The 7,218-nt window shown below is 38.4% G+C and overlaps 1 pseudogene; it reads left to right on the top strand.

The window, feature by feature from the left end:
• The first annotated feature begins 5,994 nt into the window (after positions 1–5,994).
• Positions 5,995–7,218, top strand: part of LOC116086028 — a 13,697-nt pseudogene continuing 12,473 nt past the window's right edge.

Here is a 7,218-nt window from a genome sequence, read left to right as displayed (position 1 = left end):
TTAGAAATTACAATGATTTTGACTCTATAAATGATATAATTTTTCATATTTTCTTTATTGTCTTAGAGTCTGATGGAGACAAAGGTAGATAATAGAGATGATGAATGTACACTGTCTCCCTAGCATGACCCCATAATGTTTTCTGCTGATATGATCCTTTGTGACAACTGTGTAAATTTTAAAAATGCAAACTTTAAAAATTCAAGAAATGGTCATAAGAATAAATAGATACATCCAAGTGCCAGGATGTTATATAATATTTAATACAATGTCAATTCTTCCATCACTCTTATCTATTCTATGAAGAAGAAACTTCTACCTAGAGATGGCTCAGCAAGTAGAGAAGTTAGTGGGCCTAATAACCTGGAATCATTCTCCAAAACCATAAAAAAGTAGATGAGATCAGACTAAGAATTTTTCTCAGATGTTCACAAGTAAACAGTGGCATACATGCATTTGCATATACATGCACACACAGACACACACACACACACACACACAGAGAGAGACAGACAGAGACAGAGACAGAGACAAAGACAGAGATCTTAAAAGAAAAATAAGAAAAAATGAACTTCAACCAATGACAATACATGAAAGAGCTCAGGGTCCTTCTTTCCACAACTCCAAAGGGAAAAAATCTTCTTTACAAGAATAACAAGACAATTTCCCATTGGATGCTACCTCAATAGCTGAGCTGCTGAAGACAAATCCTAGTTAAAGGCAAATACAGATATATGAGTCACGTTGTTCCTTTTTTTATTATTATTAGATGTTTCCTTTATTTACATGTCATACAATATCTCCTTTCCCAGGTTCCCCTCCAAAATAAAATAAAATAAAATAAGATAAAAAACATACCCCTGTTCCCTTCCCCCTCCCTCTGCTCACCACCCCACCCGATTCTGCTTACTGGCCCTGGCATTCACCTACACTGGGGTATAGAACCTTCACAGGGCCAAGGGCCTCTCCTCCCATTGATGACCAATTAGGCCATCCTCTGCTATACATATGCTGCTGGAGACATTAGTCCCACCATGTGTAATCTTTGGTTGGTGTTTAGTCCCTGGGAGCTCTGAGGATACTAGTTAGTTTATATTGTTGTTTGTCCTAAGGGACTGCAAGCCCTTCAGCTCCTTGGGTCCTTTCTCTAGCTCTTTCATTGGGGACCTTGTACTCAGTCGAATGGATGGCAGTGAGCCATAAGGCTACTAACATGGTGGAGCTTGTGTCCTTATTACATGTTGGAGCATCTTCTGCGTATATGTCCAGGAGTGGTATAGCAGGGTCCTCCAGTAGAACCATGTCCAATTTCTGGAGGAACCGCCAAACTGATATCCAGATTGATTGTACCAGCTTGCAGTCCCACCAGCAATGAACGAGTGTTCCTCTTTCTCCACAACCTCTCCAGCATCTGCTGCCACTTGAGTCTTTTATCCTAGCCAATCTGACTGGTGTGAGGTGGACTCTCAGGATTGTTTTGATTTGCATTTCCCTGACGACTAAGGATGTTGAACATTTCTTTAGGTGCTTCTCAGCCATTCGGTATTCCTCAGTTGAGAATTCTTCATTTAGCTCTGTACCCCATTTTTTAATAGGGTTATTTGGTTCTCTGGAGTCTAACTTCTCGAGTTATTTGTATGTATTGGATATTAACCCTCTATCAGATATAGGATTGGTAAAGATCTTTCCCAAATTTGTTGGTTGCCACTTTGTCCTATTGACAGTGTCTTTTGCCTTACAGAAGCTTTGCAATTTTATGAGGTCACATTTGTCAATTCTTGATCTTAGAGCATAAGCTATTGGTGTTCTCTTCATGAAATTTTCCCCTGTGCCTATGTGCTCGAGGTTCTTCCCCACTTTCTCTTCTATTAGTTTGAGTGAATCTGGTTTATGTGGAGATATGTGATCCACTTGGACTTGAACTTTGCACAAGGAGATAGGAATGGATCAATTTGCATTCTTCTACATGCTGACGACCACTTGAGGCAGCAACATTTGTTGAAAATGATGTCTTCTTTCCACTAGGTGCTTTTAGCCCCTTTGTCAAAGATCAAGTGGCCATAGGTTTGTGGGTTCATTTCTGGGACTTCAGTTCTATTCCATTGATCTACCTGCCTATCATCTACCAATATCATGCAGTTTTTAACACAATTGCTCTGTAGTATAGCTTAAGGTCTGGGATGGTGATTCCACCAGAGGTTCCTTTATTGTTGAAAATAGTTTTGGCTATCCTGGGTTTTTTGTTATTCCAGATGAATTTGCAAACTTCTCTTTCAAAGTCTGTTAAGAATTGAGTTGAAATTTTGATTGGGATTGCATTGAATCTGTAGATTGTCTTCTGTAAGATGGCCATTTTTACTATACTAATGGTGCCAATCCATGAGCATGGGAGATCTTTCTATCTTTGAGATCTTCTTCAATTTCCTTCTTTAGAGACTTGAAGTTCTTGTCAAATAGATCTTTTACTTGCTTAGTTAGAGTTACACCGAGGTATTTTATATTATTTGTAACTATTGTGAAGGGTGTCATTTCCCTAATTTCTTTCTCAGCCAGTTAATCCTTTGTGTAGAGGAAGGCCACTGATTTGCTTGAGTTAATTTTATATCCAGCTACTCTGCTGAAGTTGTTTATCAGGTTTAGGAGCTCTATGATGGAATTTTTGGGGTCACTCAAGTATACTATCATATCATCAGCAAATACTGGTAATTTGATTTCTTCCTTTCCAATTTGTATCCCTTTTATCTCTTTTTGCTCTCTAATTGCTCTGGCTAAGATTTCAAGTACAATATTGAATAGGTAGGGAGAAAATGGGCAGCTTTGTCTATTCCCTGATTTTAGTGGGATTGCTTCAAGTTTCTCTCCATTTAGTTTGATGTTGGCTACTGGTTTGCTGTATATTTCTTTTTACTATGTTTAATATGGTCCATGAATTCCTGATCTTTCCAAAACTTTTATCATGAAGGGATATTGGATTTTGTCAAATGATTTGTTGGCATCCAATAAGATAATCATATGGTTTTTTTCCTTTAAGATTGTTTATTTAGTAAATTACATTGAAGGATTTCTGTACATTGAACCATCTGTGCACCTCTGGAATGAAGCCTATTTGATCATGATGGATGATTGTTTTGATGTATTCTTGGATTTGGTTTGCAAGAATTTTATCAAGTATTTTTGCATGGATATTAATAAGGGAAATTGGTCTGAAGTTTCTTTTTTTTCTTTGTTAAGTCTCTGTGCGGTTTAGGTAAAAGAGTAATTGTGCCTTAAAAGAATGAATTGGTTAGAGTTCCTTCTGTTTCTATTTTGTGGAATAGTTTGAGGAATATTGGTAGTAGGTCTTCTTTGAAGGTCTGATAAAACTCTGCACTAAACCCATCAGGTCCTGGGGTTTTTTTTGGTTGGGAGACTATTAATGACTGTTTCTATTTCCTTAGCAGATATAGGACTGTTTAGATAGTTGATCTGATCTTGATTTAACTTTGGTACCTGGTATCTGTCTAGAAAATTGTCCATTTCATCCAGGTTTTCCAGTTTTATTGAATACTGGCTTTTGTAATAGGATCTCATGATTTTTTGGATTTCCTCAGTGTGTGTTGTTATATCTCACTTTTCATTTCTGATCTTGTTAATTAGGATAATGCCTCTGTGCCCTCTAGTTAGACTGGCTAAGCATTTATTTATTTACTTGATTTTCTCAAAGAACCAGCTCCTCATTTGGTTGATTCTTTGTATGGTTCTTTTTGTTACTATTTGGTTGATTTCAGCCCTGAGTTTGATTATTTCCTGCCTTCGACTCCTCTTGGGTGAATTTGCTTCTTTTTTTTTGTAGAGCTTTCGGATGTCCTGTCAAATTGCTGGTGTACGCTCTTTCCAGTTTCTTTTTGGAGGCACTTAAAGCTATGAGTTTTCCTCTTAGGACTGCTTTCATTGTGTCCCATAAATTTGGGTATGTTGTGGCTTCATTTTCATTAATCTCTAGAAACACTTTAATTTCTTTCTTTATTTCTTCCTTGATCAAGTTATCATTGAGTAGAGTGTTGTTAAGTTTCCACGTGTATGTGGGCATTCTATTGTTTATGTTGTTATTGAGGAGCAGCCTTAGTCCATGGTGATCTGATAGGATACAAGGAATTATTTCCATATTCTTGTATCTGTTGAGGCCTGATTTGTGACCAATTATATGGTCAGTTTTGGAGAAGGTACCATGAGGTGCTGAGAAGAAGATATATCCTTTTGTTTTATGATAAAAAGTTCCATAGATATCTGTTAAATCTATCTGTTTTATAATTTCTGTTAGTCTCACTGTGTCTTTGTTTAGTTTCTTTTTCCATGATCTGTCCATTGCAGAGATTGGGATGTTGAAATCTCCCACTATTATTCTGTGTGGTGCAATGTGTTCTTTGAGCTTTAGTTAAGTTCCTTGTATGAATGGAGATGCCCTTGCATTTGGAGCATAAAGGTTCAGAATTGAGAGTTCATCTTGGAAGATCATTCCTTTGATGAGTATGAAGTATCTATCCTTATCTTTTTTGATAACTTTAGGGTGAAAGTCAATTTTATTCAATATTAGAATGGCTATTCCAGCTTATTTCTTGGGACCATTGGCTTGAAAAATTATTTTCCAGCCTTTTATTCTGAGGTAGTTTCTGTCTTAGTCACTGAGATGTGTTTTCTGTATGCAAGAAAATGTTGGGTCCTGTTTACATACCCATTCTGATATTCTATGTTTTTTTATTGGGGAATTGAATTCATTGATATTAATAGATATTAAGGAAAGGTAATTGTTGTTTCCTGTTATTTTTTTTTTTGTTGTTGTTGTTAAAGTTAGAATTCTGTTCATGTGACTATCTTCTTTTAGTTTTGTTGGAAGATTACTTGCTTTTCTAGGATGTAGTTCCCTCCTTGTTTTGAAGCTTTCCATTTATTACTCTTTGAAGGGCTGGATTTGTAGAAATATATTGTGTAATATATTACACAATATATTGGTTTAGTCATAGAATACTTTGGTTTCTCCATCTATGGTGATTGAGAGTTTTGCTGGGTATAGTAGTGTGGGCTGGCATTTGTGTTCTCTTAGTGTCTATATGACATCTGCCCAAGATCTTCTAGCTTTCATAGTCTCTGTTGAGAAGCCTGGTGTAATTCTGATAGGCCTACCTTTATATGTTACTTGACCTTTTTCCCTCACTGCTTTTAATATTTTTCCTTTGTTTTGTGCATTTGGTGTTTTGACTATTATGTGGTGGGAGGAATTTCTTTTCTTGTCCAGTCTATTTGGAGTTCTATAGGCTTCTTGTATGTTCATGGGCATCTCTTTCTTTAGGTTAGGGAAGTTTTCTTCTATAATTTTGTTGAAGATATTTACTGGCCCTTTAATTTTGAGGTCTTCACTCTCTTCTATACCTATTATCCTTAGGTTTGGTCTTCTCATTTTGTCCTGGATTTCCTAGATATTTTGGGTTAGGAACTTTTTGCATTTTGTGTTTTCTTTGACTATTGTGTCAATGTTTTCTATGTTGTCTTCTGCACCTGACTGAGATTCACTCATCTATCTCTTGTATTCTTTTGCTGATGCTTGCATCTATGGCTCCTGACTTCTTTCCTAGGATTTCTATCTCCAGAGTTGTCTTTCTTTGTGATCTCTTAACTGTTTCTCCTTCCATTTTTAGGTCCTGGATAGTTTTGTTCAATTCCTTCATCTGTTTGGTTGTGCTTTCCTGTAATTCTTTAAGGGATTTTTGTGTTTCCTCTTTTAGGGCTTCTACTTGTTTACTTGTATCCTCCTCTAATTTTTAAGGGACTTTTGTGTTTCCTCTTTGAGGGCTTGAACCTGTTTACTTGTGTTCTCCTGTATTTCCTTAAGGGAGTTATTCATGTCCTTCCTAAATTCCTCTATCACCATTGTGAGATATGATTTTAGATCCATAGCTTGGTTTTCTGGTGTTTTGGGATATCCAGGACTTGCTGTGGTGGGAGTTTTAGGTTCGGATGATGCCAAGTAAGCTTGGTTTCTGTTGGTAAGCTTCTTGCATTTGCTTTTTGCCATCTGTTGATCTCTGTTTTTAGATGTCCTTGCTATTTCTGGCTGGAGCTTGTTCGTCCTGTGGGTCTGTATGCCTATGCCATCACTTCTGGGAAATCAGCTCTCCTCTGGTAAGATCGCTGTTGAGAGGTCTGTGGATCATTCATCCCTCCTGAGTCCTGGGGTCAGAAAAAACCCTGGAGACAGGCCCTCCACTTGTGGGAAATGTGCAGAGATGGTTGTGGATCAGCAGTCTCTCCTAGGTGTAGAGGGAGGTACAAAAGAACCTGTGCCTGCTACACTGCAACTTCTGAGGCCTGTGACTCCCAGCTGGACCCACCTTAGAAAGTCCATGTTGTTCCTTGTTATTTTCAATTCTCATTCATAAAATATAGTCTCTTGCCTAGTTATAACATGGTATGTATAAAGGGAATATCAATTCTCTTACACTTGAATTGTAGTGTAATGATTCAATGAGAGTCAGGCCTGTTTTTTCACGTTACTCTTACTGCCTTTCCCCTTGCACAGGAGGAACTAGAGGATGAAATATACTCCATTCACAAAAAAGGCACCACTATCCATGCCTAAATCCAGACCTTGGGTCACAAAATTTCCTATTATAAGAAGAAAGGTATGGGGTAGACAGGATAGAAGCCCATGGGGCCAGGTGAATGAATGGGAATATTCAGTTACTGGGGGTGTGGTTGGGGGTAAACCCCTAGAATGCCCCAGAGACTTGGGATAGATTGTTGGACCCTGAAAGGTAGTCTGTGTTCTGGTTGAGTGATGCCTACACCAGAGACCTAGTAGAAAATTCTACAAGGGATGAAACAGTGAGATACACTCCCAGATATTAGGTGCCTGGCACAAGCCCTCACCTCCATTATCCTGGGGGTAGGGTAGTACCCCATGCTCCTAGTATTCTGACTAGATTCCACCTCCAGAGTCAGCTGACCACAGTCAGGTTTGCACCACCCCACAGTTACCTGAGAACAGCAAGGTAGCCCAGCCTACTATAAAAGGAGCTGCATGACCCCTCTTCTCTCTCTCAAGCTCTTGCTCTTATTCTCATCTCTCACACCTTCCTTCTCTCCCTCCTTTCTCCCTTCTCTACATAACCAAGGCTGAGGCTGGCCACTAATTTTCTACCTTCTCCCTCTCTGTCTCCTCCTCCCCCTTTCCCTCCCCCTTCT

Source organism: Mastomys coucha, chromosome X (genome assembly GCF_008632895.1).
Source record: "Mastomys coucha isolate ucsf_1 chromosome X, UCSF_Mcou_1, whole genome shotgun sequence".
Taxonomy (NCBI): Eukaryota; Metazoa; Chordata; class Mammalia; order Rodentia; family Muridae; genus Mastomys; species Mastomys coucha.
Note: the sequence above shows the minus strand (reverse complement) of the source record. Positions and strands in the feature narration are given on the sequence as shown.